General features: G+C 39.0%; 1 long non-coding RNA gene across 1 annotated transcript in view; it reads left to right on the top strand.

The window, feature by feature from the left end:
- Positions 1-11,694, top strand: part of LOC131511565 (uncharacterized) — a 79,778-nt gene extending 68,084 nt beyond the window's left edge. The window contains exons 3-4 of the long non-coding RNA XR_009261586.1: positions 10,115-10,376; positions 10,774-11,694. This is a non-coding gene — a long non-coding RNA (uncharacterized LOC131511565). The remainder of the gene's footprint in view (positions 1-10,114; positions 10,377-10,773) is intronic.
- Positions 11,695-21,395: the final 9,701 nt, after the last annotated feature.

Raw genomic sequence — 21,395 nt, 5'->3', positions numbered from 1 at the left:
AGACCTGGCGAACTCATTCCAAACCTGAGCTAGTACCTGACAAGAATAATTTGAATAATGTAACTGAAAATTCTTTACACAAGTCCTCACAAGAGTGTATTTGAAGAGCTATTTTCCTACATCATACTGAAAGGTTTTGTTTAGTTTTTTAATTTTAAATCCAAGGTAGTTAACATATAGTGTAATAATGATTTCAAGAGCAGAATTTAGTGGCTCACTATTTACATACAACAGCCAGTGCTCATCCCCACAAGTGTCCGCCTTAACGCCCATCACCCATTTAGCCCACCCCTCCCCCCCGCCCATCACCCATTTAGCCCACCCCCCACCCGACACCCAGCCAGCAACCCTCAGTTTGTTCTCTATAGTCTCTTATGGTTTGCCTCCCTCCCTCTTTTATCTTATTTTTCCTTCCCTTCCCCTATGAATAGTTTTGAGAAATTACTCAGAAAATGTCAAAGTCATGTTGTAGATTTCGCGGCAGAAGGAATAAATGTACAAGAGCTCGGGGACGTGGTGGCTCACTAGGCTGGTATCTCCGTGACTGCTTCCTGAAATATGAACTACTTTGAGGCCATCTGATTTATGATCTCTTGTCTTCACCCGGTAGCTTGTGGTTTTTTACACTGTTTTGGAAAAAGAAGTTTGTATCTCTGAGAGCCATATTTGTCTTTTTCTCTTTCTCTGTCTTTTTGCGGGAGGCAGGCAAGAGAAGGAAAAGTCGCTAACCCGAATTTTATGAAAAGAAAACCAAAACAGATACAAAAAAAAAATTGTAACCCTTAGCACAAAATTCTTTGGACAAATTTACATTTTGGAGGTACCTTCTGAGCTCTTGCACTCTTTTCTTTTAGAGTCTCTAGATGTGTCCTGCTTCATGGAGAAGTTTATGGTTAGTGAGAAGAGACACTCTTAAATCTTCTTCCAGAGCACAAATAAGGCACAGGATTGGTTGTGTTTAAAAATATGTATATATTTTTTCTGGATGAACTTGCCGATCAGCTGTAAAATGGCCCTATTGGGGAACGTTTATAGAGACACGATTTTTTTTAACGGACTAAATACTGAAAGCAAACATTTTGTTTTCCCCTTTGCACTTCCGACTTTCTTTGGTTGAAGGACCTCAGCAGTACATTTGATGCACTTCTTTCTAGACATACAGACTCGTTTGAAACAACTTTAGAAGTCCCAGGTGCAACAGAAAGCTTCAAATCTTCAACTCTTTGAGCTTTCCCAGAAGGTCACCATAGTTCCGTCTCCTTTTAAGGTCAGGGGTCGCTCCTATCTGTACAAGGCCATCATCGGCTATACTGGGAGGCTAAGACAGACTCATGTGAGTTGCCTGACAGTCCCTTCAGATAGTCAGCAAACACCCAACTAGCAAGGGACAGTGAAGACATGAACGGAAGAAGCCGTATTCCACCTGACTTTGTGTTTTGAACGAAGGAAGGTGCAAAGGAAGACAATGAACATTTATTGAGTATACTCTACCAGGCATTCTGATTGTTTCTAAATATTTCCATGTCCTGGTGCTACTAAATGTGAAGGTATTTTGTCCACATTAGAAATAAAAAAAAATTTTGCAACCAAAGGAACATTTTCTACTTTTTGGTATCAGTTCAAAACGGAATATATGATAGTTTGAAACTGGCATTTTTGCGTTGCTATGGCAAAGTGGATGACAAAACTTTGCTTTTGGTGGATCGTACTCGGACTTGTTTCAGGAAAAACTGTGAGGCAGATACATATGTATCTTCATATATTTAGATTTTCCCACTTTCTCCTTATTGTTTCCTTTCTTACCCCTGAAAGATACAAGGGGGGGGATACTGATTTATAGATATATCGATGTATCAATATAGATATATAGCGATATATAGATACATATCTATATGTGTGTATATAGATATGTGTGTGTGTGTGTGTGTGTGTGTGTGTGTGGAGAGAGAGAGAGAGAGAGAGAGAGAGAGAGAGAGACTTTAAGGAGATAATTGTGGAGCAGAATCGCCTTCGTAATTAACCAAAATAACCTCTTGAGGCCAAGCATACAACCAGATCCTGGCAGGGTAGAGCAAACACAAAGAAAAAGAAAAAGGTTGTACAAATTTCACCTTGTGTTGCTCCAAAGACTTCCTTAGTCCTTCCCTTGGTCTACATGAAAATCAGTGCAAGCACCCTTCAACTGGCTGCTCAACCCGAAGCCTCACGTGGTGCAAGACTTCTCTTATTCCCCCCCAGTAGCAGCTTCCATTCGTCTATTTCCAACAGATGCCCAAACCTGATCACTTTTCCCCGTCCCCACCCCCTCACCTTGTCCAACCCTCTATTTCTGCCCTGCGGGTCCAACAGGGCCTAACTGACCTCCTAAGCCTGTGTTTCTCCTCCTTAGGATCTGTTTTCCACGTCATCGGAATGACCGTTTTAAAACTGATTATCGATTACCTTGCACTCCTGGTTAAAGCCTCCAGATGACATTCCCTAATAGTCTTGGATTACAATCTTTTCTCCTTTTCCTCAATGTCCCTCCATGACCCGGATCCTGGTTACCTGCCCTCTGTTCTACCTCCGTCATTCTGCCCGAACCCCTCGTGTCCAATTTCCCCATTTTTCTTGAATGTGCCAAGTATATTTTTCCCGATTTTCTTTACATGTAGTTCACTCTGGGAGTGATTTTCACACATGTGCTTACTTTACTAGATTGATGTTCAAATATTGCCTATTTAGGAAAGGGAGTCTATCTTACAAACTAAAATGGTCCCTTGCCCTCAGCCTTTCTAAACCTGCTTTATAAGACCTGTATTTAATTTTTCTTCTTTGCACTAATAGTTATCAGAAATTATAATACACATTAATCCATTTATTTTTGTTCTTTGTCTATTTTCTCAACTAAACATACATACATTCAAGGCACGGACTTTGTGTTAGTTACGAGGTACATGGTACAAGGTACACATTCAATAGATCATTTGAATGGATAAAATGCTTTTATGGAATGTACATAAGCAAATGAATTCTTATTTATGAAACATTTTTTTAAACTCTAAAGAAATAACTAATCAGCTTAAGTAAATTCCATCTAACAAGTATTCTTCATAAATTAGATTGCTTTTATTAGCAATAGATGTCTACCTTCTAACTTCAACCAATATGAACCAGGCGGAGGGCATTTCCGGTTTGTCCCCTTTACATTAAGTGGTACCCTTATGACTAGAAGGCCAGCCAACACTTTCTACTGTTTGGAGGCTTCACACACCAGAAAATGTGGCCCACTCAGTGTTTTATTTCTTTACACTTCTTAGTCATTTTCAGCCTGGTGAGTCCTCATGTTAATAGCACACGAATCAAAACAATATTTCTTAGACTTTTAGAAATGGCCAGGGCTTTGACATCATCCAATCAAACTCCGTCAGCATAGAGTTACTGGTATTACCCCCACCCTTATTGGGAGGACAGACCGGATTTAGAAAAAAAGCGAATGCGTTGTTTATGGTCCCCCAAATGATTAGTAGTAAAGATGGGACTAGAATCAGTTTTCCTGGTTCCTACTCTAGTGCCCTTCATCTCCTTCCCACGTTCCCAGACACATGTCACACACTTTATCGATGATACGGATAAAACTGAGTATATAGCAGCCTTAGCTTAGTCAGTTCTACATTTCATAAGATTTTCCCAGAGCAGTAGAAATATTATCATAGAAAAATCTGAGTCGATATTTTTTGAGTTCTTACTCTATGCTAGACAAAGAAATTAGCACTTTATACACACTAACTAAAAACTGGAACCATTTAAACGATGCCCCTAATGCACGCGCGTGTACACACACACACACACACATACACACACACACACACAGAGCTTACTGTCTGCGGTAGCACAACTTTACCATTTCAGCATACTCTTCCCCAGGCCAGTAACTTGATTGTTCCTTACACGATCTTCCAGAACAATCCATCCACTTTTCGATAAGAAGCTTCAATGGACAGTTTATGTCTCAGAACCCTGAACTGGCTGTTTCCACCCATCTTAAACGGTGTTATTGTGATCCACACCCAAAGTTGACTAAGCTCCTGCCTTCAACCAGACTTCAAGTTCTCCATATATGATGAGATACTACCCCACCTCCATGGAGGTGCTGTTCTCTCTTTCAACATGATCAATAAACTTACTTTTGGCTCATCAGTTGATCATATTAGTGATGTTTGAGAAGCTGCCATTGGACGTACATCATTACATTCTCATAAAATCCAAGGCAGGTATAATTATCTACCTAAATAGATGAGGAAACAGAGGCATGAAAAAGTTAAGGAATTTGTCCAAGCACATGGTACCAGTGACACAGCTAAAACGTAAATCAGGTCGTCTCCAGAATGCATCCTCCTGAGGACCGTTGGGTTCCCCATCACTCTGTAACAACCCAGCTAATCTGGATGTAGTTAATTCTGTTCAGCTGAAACCAGCCGCTACCTCATTAAAACATGAGAGTAAATTTTAGCATTTCAGTATTTTTATTCCAAGTTTCAGAAAGACGTTACATCAGAATCCTGACAGTTAACTGATCAGTGTGTCCGAATGTTCACGCCATGCACACGTTTTCCTTTGGCTGGGAGATCTGAAGAGAAAGACTCTGCCCTTCCTCAGGGATTCCTTGACCGACTCTTCTTCTGCTGGCTCAGCATTTGCATTTCTGTCTGCCCCCCATCTTTATCATCAACCGCCATCGTCTCATTTTCTCTTGATAGTGTGTATCACCAACATGGGAGGAGAGGAGTAGTACACCCAGCAGTACTAGTCATCTTGATCAGTTGCTGGTGTCCTGGAGAATCTCAGCCTTTGCCTCTTTGTGGCCCATGTAGAAGGGCACTCAGAGTCATGGAGGATTTGGACTGCATACAAGTAGCCCGTCGCCCGCTCTCTCTGTGGGCAAACACACGCACAGGGCAACCTCGCAAGGCTCAACTGCTATTTACTTTGGGAGCAAATTCCGAGCTATGCAGAAACATGGTGAGTCTGAAGACCGGATACGGGTAGCATAATGAACATGTTGTTAAGGGGACCTCTTTGTTACTGAAAAAAGAAGTCTGAATCCTGTTCTCATGCGTGTAAATATTGACGATATGTGTCGTCCCACTTTTCTTTTCTTTTGGTGTCCTATTAAAAAGATAATTGCCAAAAAAAAAAGATAACTGCCAAGTTCCTATGTCAAGGAACTTAGTGGCTACGTTTGCTTCTAGAATTTTTATGTTTTCAGGTCTTACATTCAAGTCTAACTCATTCGGAGTTAATTTTTGCGTATGCTGGAAGATAGTGGCCCAGTTTCATTATTTTGCATCTGTTGTCCAGTTTTCTCAGCACCATTTATTGAAGGACTATCCTTTCTTCATTATGTGTTCTTGGATCCTTTGTCATAAAATAATTGACCATATAAGTGTGGATTTATTTCTGGGCTCTCTACTCTGTTCTTTTGGCTTAGGTGTATGTTTTTATGCTGATGCCACACTGTTTTAATTACTATAGCATTATAGTATAGTTTGAAATCAGAGAGTGCCGTGTCTCCAGTTTTGTTCCTATTTCCCAACATTACTTTGGATATTTGGGGTTTTGTTGTGATTCCACAAAAATCTTATGATTATTTGCTCTATTTCTTTGAAAAATGTTATCAGAATTTTGATAAGGATTGCAATGAATCTATAGATGGCTTTTGGTAGTATGGTCCAATATTGATTCTTCCAATCCATGAGCACAGAACACCTTTCCATTTATTTGCGTCTTCAATTTCTTTCGTTAATGTCTTGTGGTTTTCGACATACAGGTTTTTCACCTCCTTGGTTAAATTTATTCCTATGCATTTTATTCTTTCTAATGCAATTGTAAATGAGATTGTTGTCTTTATATCTCTCTCTCTGATGGTTTGTTTTCAGTGCACAGAAACACAACAGATCGTTATATATTGATTTTTTTATCCTGAAACTTTACTGAACCTGTTTATTACTTCTAACAGCTTTTTGGTGAAGCCTTTAGGATTTTCTGTATGTAATATTATCACATCTGCAAACAGTGACAGTTTTATTTCTTCCGTTCCAATCTGGATGCCTTTTCTTCCTTTCTTTCTTTCTTTCTTTCTTTCTTTCTTTCTTTCTTTCTTTCTTTTTCTTTCTTTCTTTCTTTCTTTCTTTCTTTCTTTCTTTCTTTTGTTCTTTCTTTCTCTCTCTCTTTCTCTTGCTATTTCTTTATTTCTTTCCTTCTTTCTTTCTTTCTTTTATTTTTATTTGTTTGTTTGTTTGTTGCCTACTTGCTAGGACTTTCAATACTATGTTGAAGAAAAATGGTGAGAGTGGGGACCCTCGTCTTGTCTTTTCCTAATGTTAAAAGGAAGGCCTTTCAACATTTCACCACTCAGTATGATGTTAGCCATGGGTTTGTCATATATGACCTTTATTATATCGAGAGATGTTCTCTCTATACCCACATAGCATTCTTAGTGTCAATTCCAAATTTCCAAAACTGAGTGCCAAAGCATTCTATAATCTTCTAAACTGCCTCTATATCAATAAAAATAAACTTACTTATTTATCCTTTAAAAATTAACCAAGCACCCTTGTTCTCTGTTGTAAATGAGAAATGACTGCTGATTCTGTATGACTCATTGTGAATGTATTGGTAACATTTTAGGCTTATTCATTTATTTTGAGAGAGAGAGAGAGAGAGAGAGAGTGCACATGAGTGGGGGAGGGGCAAAGAGAGGAGATAGAGAATCCCAAGCAGGCTCCATGTTGCCAGCATAGAGCCCGACATCGGGTTTGCTCTCACCACCATGAGTTCATGACCTGCGCTGAAATAAAGAGGTGGTTGCTTAACCAACTGAGCCACCCAGGTGCCCCAAATATCTTTAAATGAAAAGTAACTACTGGTCACATCCTCCAGAGAAATTGTCCCCTAAGACTATAAAGAATCATGTAAAAGGATATTCCTTAGTGCACCATTAGCTATTAAAAAAAACACTAGATAACCAGGCAAATGGAAAAGTTAAGCAGAACTGATACACAACCTGCACAGAATAAAACAAAGCACCGGAAGTAGAAAAAGCAACACACGTAAAGTGTCGAAAGTATAGTGTTATTTCAAAAAAGAAAGAAGAAAACACAATCTACAACATGATGTTATTTATGCAAAACTTTAGGCATAGATTTACAGCCATGACCGCACATTTTTCAAAGATAAATATCAGATATATTTGACTGTGCACTAGAGGCAAAGGGAAAAGAGAAAACAGGAATCCACAGATGAAAGGGGCTAAAATATGAAAACAAAGATGAATAAGGTCAAATGGAGCTTGCCTGCCTTAATGATAATGATGTTCCGGAAACAAAGACACATAATGAATTCTGTGCTCCTGAGATGCTGAGATATTAAAATAAAACAAAGTAAGAGCAGAGTGAAAACGGAGCAAAAATTAAATAAAAACCAAGCCAGACAGAAGGAAACCAAACTCTGTTTGCATCTCGGGACAAACATTTGTGTGGGCTGGTGGGCTGGGAGCATCGCTTTCAAATAATCACCTGTCATTATTAGAAGCCGCAGTGTAAGTTGACTGCACTTGCCTTCATGCTCCTTCAGTGCAGTCTTTCCGGAAACTGTCAGCTCTCCCTGCAGAATATATTCAGAATCTGATCACTTGTCATTATCTTCTCCGCTGCTTCCATCGCCTGCCATCTTTTGTTCACAACTGTTTCCACTCTTGCCCCCTTGTAGTTTCTTCTCCAAAAAAATAGATGGAAACAACCATGCCCCGATCATGTCACTTTTCTGCTCAAAACCCTCCGACGCTTCACATCTCCCCCAGAATGAAGTCTCCGTCCTTTAGCTTAGCCTTCAAGGCCCTCCATTACCCCACTCCTTGCTTTCCGACTTCGTCTTCTATCACATTGCCCCCTTGCTTACCATATCCCATCTACAGTGACCCTCCTGTTCTTCCTGAAACACACAGAGCATGCATGCTCCTGCCTCAGTGCCTTTGCCCTGGCTATGCCCTCTGCTGCAACAGTCTTCCATTACTTTACTTACTCCCTCGCTTATCAGTGATCTACTCTCAAACGCTACCTTATCAGAGAAGACTTTTCCATCTACCTAAACCAAAATAACACCCTTCCTCATCATTGGCTCATTCCTTGCTTTGCTCTTTTTATTTCTTTTTAGCACTTGGCAACACCTGACATATTCTTCTTTCATCATTTCCCTCATTGGAGCTGCGACAGAGGTTACTGTTCTGTCTACAGAACCTAGAACAATCTTGGGTTCGTGTTTGTGCACATAACGATAGAAGGAGTTCATCACTGTGATATTTTGACCTGAATAAAATGCAGTGGAAAATAATTGAACAAGATAAGGCAATAATAATAACACAGCATTTGATAATATTTTGGAATTTAATACACAACCTCATTTGAGGTATGAGAGTTATGCCTCCTTTTATAAAAAAAAGTATTAAAGCAAACTGAGGCTCAGCAAACATCAGCCTTTGCCTAACACTCCTCAGCCAGAAAAAGATAATTTTATTTTTAGAACTAAAGTTGGTGGGCTTTTCATTTTTAACCCTCTTCATTGAATGGCTATTCCCCAATGTATTTTCAAAGATTTCTCATCTGCCCCTGCGGTTCCTCATGTACTCCCAAATTAAGATTCTCTGAAAGTTTCATCTGTGTGAAAATGTGTGAAATGCCAGGCATGTGGTCTCACTCCTAAATAAAGATTCCACTTGAATAAATGTAACAACCAGTCATTATTTACACCTTCACGATAGTTTTGAACTTGACAGGTTTAGAAGGGGGGGGGGGGGCAGGTTGATCAGAGGGGAAAAAAAGCTAGTAAGCTCAGCAGTATTTGAATCAAGCAGCTGCAAATTAATCATAAAATGTGGAGTTCGTTGCAAAGCTACAACCTCATGCAGAAGACATAGCAAGACAGCTTTGCCAAGGGGCATGAATCAAGAACGTTCTTTAGGAGCTGGTTCCAAAGGGGGATTATCCCTTCATAAATTATTTTAGTAAACAAACACATGGTGAAATAATTATGCTCCCTCACTACATAAAATACACTAGTCTCAAGCTTGTTCTGCAAGGAACAAGGAATTCTTTTACTGTAGTATTTCATGCCGTTTATGCAGCCACAAATAGATTGCACCGTTCTCCCTTTGGAACATAAGGGGAATCGGTAGGAAGAACACTCTGGTATGGGCTCTTAAATGCAAGCATTGCTAAGCTATTGGGACTAATTTTCTGCAGCTTCTGTCAGAATGCCACGTACGTAGTGATGAGGTTCCATGATATACAGCAGATACGGGATTCAAGCTAACTTTTCCTGCAGATTTTATGGAAGGTTTAGGGCAGTGCATAAAAGCATACAGCTTTACAGTGAGAAGCTCCCTAACGTCTCCCAAAAATGAAAACAGGATAGACATCCGATTGTATCTACGGAAGTGTCCAACTAGCTTTCTTCTTTGTTAGTGATCTTGCTTGGCAATTTAGGTAAGTCTCCAGATTCGGTGTTTACCGAACTGAATTTTTACTTTCAGCTCTGTGATTCCAGAGTGTGTATCTTTTGAAATCATACTCCCAGCATCAACTAAAGAGTTAGTTAGTCACTGGTTGTTGCCAGAGACTTTAGGTTGGCACAGTAAGCAATATCTTGAAATGAACATAAAATTTGCAATGATGTGATGTGTGACTGCCGTAACTAAAGTACCCAGTTGCACTGCCCTAATACCTAAATTTTGGTCCCGGCTCTCAAGGTTTCTTGTTACGCCTGATCTTAATAATCTGCCAGCCTCCTGCCCACACAACATACCTGAACCCAATGAGTTAAACCCAAGGAGTTACCTGGGCTCCAGAATCACCTCTGTATTCCGGAGTAGTGGAAACTTCCAAAATACCTTCCCCACTCAAAGCCTGAATTTCTGCACCTGTTAGACCCGAGGATCTTACAGGATTGCCCTCACCTCCTTCCTCTGAATCACCACGACTGACCTTTGCTCAGTGTTATTCGGGGGGTTGTCTGTGTCCTTAACCTTTTTTAAGCTTTACGTTAATTCCGTGCCTTCTCATCTCTTCTGTTTCTCCAGGAGTCACTCTCATGAAATTGCCTCCCACCACCCACTGAGGCCCAGAAGTCGGCTAGGGCAACCCCTGGACTCTGTAGGCAGGGCTATGAACTCTAGATTCAGTTGCCAACTGAAAATCCTGGCTCCCTACTTACCTGCCTCCAAACTCCTCCATTGCCTCAGTCTCCTCACCTCTAAAACGATAGATGTTTCAACTTACCGTGTTTCCAAGAACTAAATGGGACAACAGTCACAAAGAACATAGGAGAATACTTACCAGAGAGTAAGTATTGATACTTGATAAAAGAAACACGCTTTTAATCTGACCCAAATACTCTTAATTTAGAAAGTCATGCCTTCGGACAGTTATTAATCTTTCATACTTCATTCCTTCTAAAGTAAAATATCTATTGCATAATTTATTGAACTGATATCAAAGGGAAGGAAGAAGTCTAAATCCCATGAGTCCCACGAATGATTTCATATATCCTATACTTTATTTTTGCTTGTATTTTTTGTTTCTATACTACGAAAAAAAATGTTTTCACCAATTTGCCCCTGCCACCAGAACTGGAGACACGTGGGTATTCTGGATACAGTTCAAACTTTGTTTACGTGCACTCCGTGAAACTTTGCCTGTAATATCATTTCAAGGGTATACTCCTTGTTCTTTCTACTAGGTTATAAACTCATCAAAAATAAGTGCGAAGTTCTTCAACTTCTCTAACATTTGTCACCGATGAGTTGGGGATCAATTATTCTTATGAGCTTTTCAAATTGGACTGTTGGAAAAGTTCAGTGAAGTGGAACTGATTACTGCCAACATTACATTTAATGAGACTATATAGTTGCATATTCGAAACCTGTAAATGACTTCTTCCTGAGAATTCTGACTTGCATAGCCTTGTCCGAAGTTCCTCCTTCTTGGGTGAGCTATCCTGAAGCTTTATATACCTCTGATCTGTAACAAGTAATTCTGTCTGAAGAAAGAATACTTTGCTCAGAGAAGAGAGAGCCACTTTAACAGCAAGAAAGTCCAAATGCAAGTTGAGTATTTTTAGTTGATGATGGAGATACCATCCAGGCTCAAACACTGCAGCAACCATTTGGGGCCATACGAAAGACGTGTAAATGGAGGAAATTTGTCAGAAGAGACTATTGCCAACAATCAGTATTTATGAAGCATCTACAATTGGCCTTATTTAGACACTCAACTGGAATAACAAAAAATATTGACAGATCTCTGTCTTCATGGGGATTTCAGTAGGGAGAGGGAGACAAACATAAATTGTGCATGGCAACCATTTATTATTTTTTAAATGGAGCGAGGTAATATTTATCAAGTGCTCACTACATACGAAGCCTTGACTTGGTATTTTGGATACAAAGGCAAATTAAGATGCAGTCCCTTTTGTCAAGGACTTAGCCATTTAACAGAGGAGATAAACAACAGGGAGACAACTGCCATTCTATGAGTATGGGTCTAATTTTTTCTCAAATGCTCATTATGTACCGGAGACCCTGCTAAGTCTTTACAGAAGGGTTCTCATCATTTGTGTGCTCTTGCTACTTTGCTGTATGTACCTACAATTAGACTCGGAGCCCCCAGAGTGAACAGCTACTGAGGACATAGCTCATCAGACTCAAAGGCTAACAAAGGAGACACAGAAGCGTTCTAGCTTTTAATAATGTGAATGTCGGCCTTATGTCCACACCATATCAAGATTCTGCATTTCTCTAAAAAGCCCATTCATAAAGTTGAGTCAATGAACTACCCTTTCTTACTCATTCTCATTCTCCTCTTTCACCCCACCCCCGCACTTTAAAGAGGAGATACCTTGAGGAGGAGTCTCTCCTGGCCCAAAAAGGCGGACATAAAACCCAGGTATTATCATAAACCACTTTTGGACCAAGTCATGTCAAATGATTATAAGTAAGTTAATTTTGGGAATCACCCTGTACCTAAATATTCTCAGAAAAAATAAAGTTAAGGGGCAACTGGGTGGCTCAGTTGGTTATCTCCCAACACTTGATTTAGGCCCAAGTCATGATCTCATGGTTCATGGGATCGAGCCCCCCATCGGGCTCTATGCTGACAGCACGGAGCCTGCTGGGGATTCTCTCTTGGCCTCTCTCTCTCTCTCTCTCAAAAGAAATAAATAAACTTAAAAAAAAAGAAAGTTAAAGATAAAAGAACATTGAGAATGTCTATTTTACTCTTGTGGGTGTACAGAGCTGGAAAGAGCCTCACCTCTGCTTTTACAACAACAGAAGAGCTAGACACAGTGAGCTTATGAATTTTCCTGTAACTATGAGAGCTGAGGTCACAGGGCAATCAAAAGCTCCAGAGTGAAAAGTGTCTGCAGGAGGACAGGGTAAAATGCAACCATCGTCTTACTTGGGGTTGATGAAACCATTCACTGCTAGGAAAAGTTTAGCCAGAGTGGCTGGAAAATTATTAAGAGACAAGGCATGCAAAGACCAGAGAAATCCTCGTGGCTATAGTGATTAGGGAGTCTGCACCCTCCTGTAGGCTCTTTCTTCGTGAATCCCACAAGGTACTTACAGAAAAGATTAAAGTCTTAAGAAATATCCCCTTTGTAGGAGGGGTGGGGGGAGGGAGGTTGTCTGTGTGGCTCGGTCGGTTAAGCATCCGACTTACGCCCAGGTCATGATCTCGCAGTTTGTGAGTTTGAGCCCCGTGTTGGGCTGTGTGCTGACAGCTCAGAGCCTAGACCCTGCTTCACATAATGTGTCTCTCTGTCTCTGTGCCCTTCCCGGGCTCATGCGCTGTCCGTCTGTCTGTCTGTCTGTCTCTCTCAAGAATGAATAAACTTGAACAAAAATTTAAAAGTTAGATGAATTTCAAAGTTCAGTATCCTTACATAAAGTTTTCATGAAATACAATCACATTCATTTACATATTGTATGTGGCTGTTTTGGTGCTACAACAAGAGAGTTGGTTATGATGGAGACCACACAGACTGGAAAGCCTAAAACATTTACAATTTGGCTACTCACATAAAAGGCTTTCCAACCTCTGCTCAACCAGGAAAGGTGCACACCTCCAAGATCACATGGGTAATTTCCTCAGAGACGTATAAATGATAAGAAATCAAATGGACATGTTAAAAGAGAGAAACAGTAACAGAGATAAAGGATGCCTTTGAAGAACTCATCAATCGTAGCTGAGGAAACATCAGTGAACTTCAAGACAGTTACTATAAATTACTCAAACTGAAATAAAAAGAATGAAATAAGCAAAAAAATCTGAACAGAGCACCCAAGAGCTGTGTTAGGCGGTCTAATGTCTGCAAATTCAGATCCCAGGACTAGAAGAAAGAAGAGTGTAAAACAAACATATGAAGAAGCGAAGAAGCAATGGCTGAATGTTTAAATACTATACGGGGGCGTCTGGGTGGCTCCGTCAGTTGGGCGTCCGACTTCGGCTCAGGTCATGATCTCGCAGCTCGTGAGTTCGAGCCCCGCATCGGGCTCTGTGCTGACAGTTCAGAGCCTGGAACCTGGTTCAGATTCTGTGTCTCCCTCTCTCTGCCCCTTCCCCGCTCCTGCTCTGTCTCTCTCTGTCTCTCAAAAATGAACAAATGTTAAATACTATGGACACCAAACCCGAGGTCCAAGATATGACACTCAGAGAAATCCAAGCAGAATAAATACAATATGCACGTGCGTGCGCGCGTGCGCACACACACACACACACACACACGCAAACTGCTAAAATCAAAAGATTAAAAAAATCTTGAAGGAAGCCAGAGATAAAAGCTACATTAGGGGGAAAAAATGAAGTATAATACACGTCTCATCAGAAACCACGTAAGCTAGAAAACAACGGAATAATATCACTTTTTCTTTTTTCCAGAAAGAAAAAAAATGTCAGTCTTGAATTTGCATCCAGTGAAACTGTTTCATAACTAATGTAGAAATAAATATTTTTCTCAAATGAAACTAAGGATATTGATGGAAAGAAGACCTACTTTACAAAAAAATACATTACATAATATTATTCGGACCAAAGGAGTGTGGTATCAGAAAAATTAATCTACACAAAAATTGAAGTGCAATAAATGAGGGGAAATAACACATTTTTGTTACTTAATATTTAATACGTAACTCACTGTCAAGCAAAATTAATAGCAATGTGCTGTATGCTTACAGCATATGAAAAACCGAAATATGTGTCAAGAATATCCCAGATGATAAAAGAAAGTAACTGGGAATATATTTCTGTTAAGGCCTTTGCACATCAAGTCTACGTTATAATTTGAAGATATTCTCCAATTAATTAAAGATGGATATTGTAAATCCTAGGGAATATCACTGAAAAAATCAATAAGAAGTATATGTCAACACAAAAGATAAAATTGAATTGCAAAAAAGTGTGCAAGGTAGGAAAAGAGAGACAGAGAAAACAGAAGAGACAATCAAATAGAAAATAACTAGTGAGATCTTATACTTTAATCTAAACAGATCACTCATTACATTAAATTTTAGTGGCCTAGGGACACCCGGGTGGCTTAGTTGGTTAAGCGTCCAACTTCGCCTCAGGTCGTGATCTCATGGCTTGTGGGTTCGAGCCCCACATCGGTCTCTGCTGACAGCTCAGAGCCTGGAGCCTGCTTTGGATTCTGTGTTTCCCTCTCTCTCTCTCTGCCCCTCCTCCACCCATGTGCTCTCGCTCTCTCTCTCTCTCTCTCAAAAATAAATAAAATATTTTTAAAAATTTTAGAAAATTTAGTGGCCTAAAATCCTACTTACTTCAGACGCTGTCAGATCAGATTTTAAAACGCAATAAACCATACATCATTTACAATAAATTAAATTAATTAAAAATACATTGATTATAAGTAAGTGGTTAGGAAATATACACAACACTAACTAAAAGAAAACCAGAGTGGGGCGCCTGGGTGGCTCAGTCGGTTAAGCGGCCGACTTCGGCTCAGGTCATGATCTCGCGGTCCGTGAGTTCGAGCCCCGCGTCGGGCTCTGTGCTGACAGCTCAGAGCCTGGAGCCTGTTTCAGATTCTGTGTCTCCCTCTCTCTGACCCTCCCCCGTTCATGCTTTGTCTCTCTCTGTCTCAAAAATAAATAAACGTTAAAAAAAAAAATTAAAAAAAAAAAAAAAAGAAAACCAGAGTGACTATATAAATCTCAGAAGAAAAAAAAAACAGATGTAAGGAATAAGGAGATAAAAGGGGATGGTAATGATAAAAATGTCAGTGAACTGGAAGATAAAACAATAGAACGTACCCAATCTGAGCAACAGAGAGAAAATCAGTTGGAAATAAAAATGAGCAGAGCCTCTGAGATCCATAAGACTATAATGAAAAGTCTAACATTCCTGTCCTCAAGGTTCTAGAAAGAGAGGAGGAGGTGAAACAAAAAAGGTACTAACAAAATGCCTGAAAAATTCCCAAATTTGACAAAAAGCTGAGTAAATTCCAGATAGGAAAAACTCAAAAATTTTTTTAAAAAATCTAAAAAAAAAAGCACACCAACCGACATAAGAATCAAACTTTGAAAAGAAAAACTAAAGTAAAAATTTTGGAAGCAATGAGAGAGAAACGACACTTTAACTATAGAAGAAACGCAAGTCTAGTAAGAGCATACGCCTTGTCAGCAACCATGGAGACTGGAAGGAAATGGCACAAAATTTGTCAAGTGAAGAGAAAAAAGAACTGTCAAGTCAAAATTGTAAATCAGTGAAAGTATCTTTCAGGAATTAAGGGCAAATCAAGATATTCTCAGATGAGCAAAACTAAGTTTGTTTCTAAGAAGAACTACCCTAAAAGAATGACTGAAGGAAGGTTTCTAAAAAGGAAAGAAAGTGATAAGAGAAGCGATCTGAGAACATCAGGAAAGGAGAAAGAATGATAGAAAAAAAATGTTTTAATATGGACAAAGTACATATTCGTCCTCCTAAACTATTTGACCGTTAAAATAATAGGTGTAACACTTAGATGTGATTCTAAATGTAATTGTATGTAGAGCAGTATTAAATATAATTATATGATAAATAAAGTAAATATTTAAGGTACTTTTATACAGGAGCATAAGCAGACCCAAAGGTAGGTAAGATTTCTACATTTCACTCAAACGGGTACAGTAGTGACATCAGTAGACCGTGGTAAGTTTTATGTATTTAATATAATACCTACAGAAATCATTTTAAAAGAGATACAAAGAAATATATTCAAAACAAAATAGGCAAATTAGAAGGGAACTCCTAAAACTGATGAATCCCCACAGAGAAGCATGAAAGAGAACAGATAAAAACCAGAACAACAACAACAACAAAAACAACACAAAAATACAAGACTTAAACTCTAATATATCCAAAAATACAAGACTTAAACCCCATTATATCTGTAAATTTAGTAAATGAAAATTTTCTCCATAATTAAAGGCAGAAATTGACAATTCAAAGCAGAAATTGACCAGGTAGATAAAAATATGACCCAACTATATGCTATCTACAAGAAACTCCCTTCAAGTATAATGATACAAGCAGGTTGAAAGTAAAAGAATGGAAAAAGCTGTGTATTGAAAATATGAATCAAATGAAAGCAGGAATAGTTATATTACTATCAGATAGAGGAAACTCAGAGCCAAGAAAACTACCAGAGCCAGAGAGACCCCTACCAAATGGCGGGAGGCAAGTAGGTATAACTAAAAGTGTACAGATCTCTGTGGTTATGGAAATGTTTTGTATCTTGACTATATCAATGTCAATACCCTGGGTATGGTGTTGTACTATAATTTTACAAGATGTTACCATTGGGGGAAAGTGGGTAAAAGCACATGAAATCTCTAGGCATTATTTCCTACAACTGTATATGAATGTATAATTATCTCAGAATAAAAAGTTTCATTTTAAAGTAATGAGCAAAAGATATGAACAGATACTTCACAAAAGAACAAATACGGATGACAAATAAATATATGAAAAATGTTTAAAATAGTTATTATAAAAATGTAAATTAAAATACAATGAGATCCTACAAGTATTGGAATGGCAGAGAGAGAGGGAAGGGAAGGGAAGGGAAGAGGGCTGGAACACGAGAAAAAATCCTGATGATTAATACTGTTGAGAGCATAGAGTAACTGAAATCTTATACAATGTTGAGGAAATTTGTAATGGTATTGCTACTTTGGAAAACAGTTTGAAGGTTTCATACGGTTAAATATATGTCTACTATGTGATTCAGCAATCTCACTCTTAAGTATCTTTCCAAAAAAAAAAAAATGAAAACTTACTCTCATAAAAAATAGTACACAAATGTTATAACAATTTTTTAATAAACTCTCAAAACCGAAAACAACCCAGATAATTTTCAAGGAGTGAATGGGTGAATAAATGTCAGTACATCCACACAATGGGATACTATTATAGATAAAAAGGAATCTAGTATTGATTCATGTAACAACATAGATGAAACGTGAATACTTTTTGGTAAGTGAAAGTAAGAAGAACCAAAGTGTTACATATTATATCATTCTACTTAGATGGCTTTCTGGAAAGAACAAAACCGCATGGATGGAAAATAGGTCCCTGTTGCCAGTTGTTGGGTTGACTACAAAAGGGCACCGTGGGGAAGCTTAGGAGGAGATGGGACTTATTATTATTATTATTATTATTATTATTTTAATATTTATTTATTTTGAGAGAGAGAGAAAGTGGGGAAGGGGCAGAGAGAAAAGAATCCCAAGCAGGTTCCGCACTGTCATTGCAGAGCCCGACATGGGGCTCAAACTCACAAACCATGAGACCATGACCTGAGCTGAAATCAAGACTTGGATGCTCAATTGACTGAGCAACTCAGGCGCCCCAGGAACTTTGTTTTAAAAGAAAAATGCTGGTGCTCATACAAATTTATACCAAAAATGGTGAGTTGTACCATACGTACATTTTAAAATAGCAACCATAATGCGGGGAAACTGAAGGTACCCTGTAGCCAATGAATCTTAAATGTATGAGAAAATGCATAAACCACACTGAAGTGGGCAGGGGGGAAAGGAACTGACCTAATTAACTTTAGAGAACAGCGTTTTGACTGGACGTTGTAAAGGTGAAGACAAAAAAGTTAACAGTGCATCAATATTGTGATCTAGATGGTAAATTTGTTTTCAGAGATGTATGAGTTAGCAATATTCTGGGGTATAACAGAATTGCACATATAAGCAAATATAGCACAGATAATTCGAACCAGTTTTTTCATTGTCAGAAAAAAAAACAGATTATAAATAAAGGAAGGGGGAAAGCTAGAGCCCTCTAATGCTAGATTGGACTCAGAATTATGGCTATAAAAGTTACACACACTCACACACACACACACACACACATTCACACACGCATATGCTTTCATGTGTCTGCTGAGTGGGTCTAGAAGCAATGACATCCTATTATTAATGAATGCACTCAGCAGCTGGGTCTTGCATTCTAAATACTTTTCAAAAAAGGGCCAGAGGGCACCTGGGTGGCTCAGTTGGTTAAACCACTGACTCTTGATTTTGGCTCAGGTCATGATCTCACGGTTCGTGGATTCAAGCCCTACATCAGGCTCCACACTAAAGACTTGGGATTCTCTCTCTCTCTCTCTCTCTCTCTCTCTCTCTCTCTCTCTCTCTCTCTCCCTCCCTCTCTCTCTCTCTCTCTCTTTCTCTCCTCTCTGCCCCGCTCCTGCTCATGCTGTGTCTCTCTCAAAAATAAATAAATAAACTTAAAAAAGGCAGGGGGTGGGGTGCAGAGCTTCTTGATAAGGTAATAGATTCTGACAATCAGGCAGGAAAAGCCCAAGAGAAGTTTCAACTATTGCTGGTGCCAGAGTATAAGAGGAAAAAGGAAAGAGAAAAAGAAAAACTGGAAAGGAAGGAGAAAATGAGGCATACCAAAAACAAACAAACAAAAAACACAGGACTCAACCTGAAAAAGGTTCCAATAGCCAAATCAGGGATAATTTAAGAAAAATGTAGCAATAAATTATAACAAAAAGAATAAAGGAAACATTCATGAACCCATACTGTGAAAGAAAGAAAGAAAGAAAGAAAGAAAGAAAGAAAGAAAAAGAAAGAAAGAAAGAAAGAAAGAAAGAAAGAAAGAAAGAAAGAAAGAAAGAAAGAAAGAGAAAGAAAGAAAGAAAGAAAGAAAGAAAGAAAGAAAGAAAGAAAGAAAGAAAGAAAGAAAGGGAAAGAAAGAAAGAAAGAAAGAAAGGGGAAAGAAAGAAAGAAAGAAAGAAAGAAAGAAAGAAAGAAAGAAAGAAAGGAAGGAAGAAAGAAAGAGGGAAGGGAGGGAAGAAGAAATGAAGGAAGGAAGGAAAGATCACCTTCAAGACAGATTTCAATGATTCAGTGTAGAAAGAAGGAAGAAAACAGAAATGCACCTTTAGAACACCATAATTAGTAACTGCTGCACTCAGGCCCCATGCTAAAACTAAGCAGATAAAAGCATAAGGAGAAAAGGGATATTTGCAGTCTCAAAATATCCCCCCCATATGTATTAATTACAAAGGGAAAACAGGAACTCTAGTGGAAAAGAAGCATAGCAAAGACCACTTAACCATGTGACCCAATTTAACACCGTCAGGAATGAGACATATCAATGTAATGCACCCCCCGGCACAATGTACTAAGAAGAACATATTGCATCCATGGAATAATTCTCAATAAAGCATAACTTTGATCATAACACTCACAAATCGAGGGACATCCACCAAAATAAAGGACGTGTTTCCTGAAAATCTTTTAGGTAAGAGAGAGTGAGAAATTTTCAGTTTGGAGGAGACTAAGAAGTCCCAATGACTAACTGCAATGTGGGTTTTAGATTTAACCTTGGAACAGAAAAAAAAATGTTAGTGGAAAAGCTGGTGAAATCAGCATCATTTTCACAGAATGTGAAAGTCAAATGCATGATGTAAACGTGCAAAAAAAAAAGGGCGAACTTGGTGGATTTTCTCAAGAGTGGAGATCCTGATTCAATTGGAGCTACGGAGTCTTAGCTCTTTACTAGATCGGTGTTCGTACCTAAATTGAACTGATAGATCAATGTTGGCCTATGAACCAATTTGAAGCCAAGACTTCGTAATCTGCCGAGTCTTATGACCAGGTCCCTCATCGTACATTCTGATGCTGGTCAGATGGACGGTAGTCAAGCAATTGCACTAACAACAAGTGTGTAATGAACTTTGTTTTCATAGCCCAACTGGCTTCAAATCCCAATTTTTCCCACGGCAAAATAGCGTGACCATACTATTGTGACCATACATAGTCTTCCTTCTCAACACCTGTCGGCATACTGTCATGAAGTCGCATGTTCAAAGTCGAGGGTGGGTGGTTAACTTTTACTAATTTTATCAAAGTCTCACTAAGGCAAAGGCACTTGGTACATGGACTCACACTAAACCAATGACACAATCCCAAGTAGTTATAATAAATTCCATGTTACAAATGAGGAAACCAAGACTCGGAGTGTTAAGTAACAATTTCAAGGGCACAGACACTCATGAGGGGCAGACTCAGGATTTGAAATCAGAATGGTCTGCTCCCATACCCCATGTTTGTTTAGGTGGGGTTGTCAGATTCTATTTAAAATAGATGACCTCTTCCATAGTTTGGCTGTCGTGGATAATGCTGCTATAAATATCTCTGTGCATGTCTCCCTTTGAATTGGTATTTCTGTATCCTTTGGGTAAATACCTAGTCGTGCAATTGCTGAGTCATAAAATAGGTCTATTTTCTACTTTTTGAGGAACCTCCATACTGTTCTCCAGGGGCTGCACCAGTCTGCGTTCCCACCAACGGTGTAGGAGGGTTTCCCTTTCTCCACATCCTGGCCAACACCTGTTGTTTCTTGTGTTGTTAATTTTAGCCATCCTACCAGGTGTGAATGGATATCTCATTGTAGTTTTGACTGATATTTCCCTAATGATGTTGAGCATCTTTTCATGTGTCTCCTGGGGGAAAAAAGTAAGAGAGAAACCAAAAAACAGACTCTTCACTCTAGAGAACAAACTGATGGTTACCAGAAGGGAAGTGGGTGGGGAGGGATGGGTGAAAAAGGTGATGGGGATTAAGGAGTACACTTGTGATGGGCACCGGGTAAAAAAAAAAGGGAGAGAAAGCTATGCAGATCTTCCCTTTATGTAAATACAAGCTGAGATTCATCAGTGAATAGAAGTATGTGGTTCGTGGAAAGGGAAGAAGATTTGGATAAGACAAATGTTTAAATTGGGCTAGATTTTTAATATTCAAAAATGTTGGGGCACATGGGTGATTCAGTTGGTTAGGC

The sequence above is a fragment of the Neofelis nebulosa genome, chromosome 5 (genome assembly GCF_028018385.1).
Source record: "Neofelis nebulosa isolate mNeoNeb1 chromosome 5, mNeoNeb1.pri, whole genome shotgun sequence".
Taxonomy (NCBI): Eukaryota; Metazoa; Chordata; class Mammalia; order Carnivora; family Felidae; genus Neofelis; species Neofelis nebulosa.
This window is presented reverse-complemented; position numbering and strand designations above follow the sequence as displayed.